Below are 1,304 nucleotides of genomic sequence, written 5' to 3' on the forward strand. Positions count from 1 at the left end.
TATANATATATAATATATATATATATATATATATATATATATATATATATATATATATATATATATATATATATATATATATATATATTGAGATATCGTATGCGGAACCATAATTTATTCTGGAATTATACGATTTAGTGCGACATCACAAATCCAGAATCGTATGAGTACTTCCATTGGAGCACAGTGAAAAATGGCGGACAATGCATGAGAAACTATAAGGTGTAAAAAAACACACACTAAAAATGGTAAATATCTCTATGATAGTGCACATAAATACACGCGTTATTTGCGTAAACACATTGTAGACACATACAAACCACACACATGCGCTTTGGAGACACATACTGTACACACACAGAAGCTTTTAGCGAAATCTTGTGTAAATAATATTTTTCGGAAGTGCACAAGTAGTACACACACACTTACATATTTGCCGTGGATATTTGAAAGAGCGTCACTGGCATTTGAGCATCACACATTCTCAAAGCAATATAAAAAGATCCAGGAAACAAAATCAATTACAAGACCAAATAGACACAACACCTTTGCAGTGCTAATTATAATAATTAAATAATACATTGTTCACTAAAACTTATAAATGAATGATATTCTGAGTGTTACAAATAAAATGCTAAATGCAATACATATCCGATAGTGATAGAAATTTGAAAAAGTATAAGTATTGAAATATTGTTGTTTTTCGGTGAGGAAATTGTAAATGCCGGTAAACTGCTGTCATTGGTTAATGAAACTAATATGGCATTTTTATGAATCGTATATTACTTCGTACTACTTTTCAATAATATCAAGATATATTGCTAATATTTTTTTGGAGAAAAATTCCCACTGCGAGGATCGAACTCGCGGACTTTCGCTTAGAAGGCGAACGCCTTACCACTGGGCCAAGCGGGGCATGCCACATCTATCTACGTTTTGTATATATATCATACATATATTATATACTTTTTGTTGATGTTTATTCGAAAGAAACTGGGTTTTGGACCCAGAGTTTACACTAAAATCTACTGTAATTGCATTTGTAGACCAATGTTTCTTTGGGACATACGAATGACTCCAAAGTTATACCATAGTTATACCAGAGATTTGTGAAGAACTTTCACCCCCCAAAAAAAAAACTCTGACCCACTTCCAGACACGTATTACCCCCAGAATTGGCATGGTAATTACCTCCGGATTTGTACAAAATTTGTCTAATTGTTTTTATGGACAATTGTGAAATGGTCTAATACCAATATTTGATGCCCAAAAATTCGTTTGATCCAGTCAATCAATTTTAAACT

The 1,304-nt window shown here is 32.0% G+C and overlaps 1 non-coding gene across 1 annotated transcript; it reads right to left on the bottom strand.

Moving 5' to 3' along the window:
* Nucleotides 1-843: 843 nt before the first annotated feature.
* Nucleotides 844-915, bottom strand: SARC_30229. The gene has a single exon. It is a non-coding gene; the product is annotated as a tRNA-Arg (tRNA).
* Nucleotides 916-1,304: the final 389 nt, after the last annotated feature.

This window comes from Sphaeroforma arctica (assembly GCF_001186125.1).
Source record: "Sphaeroforma arctica JP610 unplaced genomic scaffold supercont1.1349, whole genome shotgun sequence".
Taxonomy (NCBI): domain Eukaryota; class Ichthyosporea; order Ichthyophonida; genus Sphaeroforma; species Sphaeroforma arctica.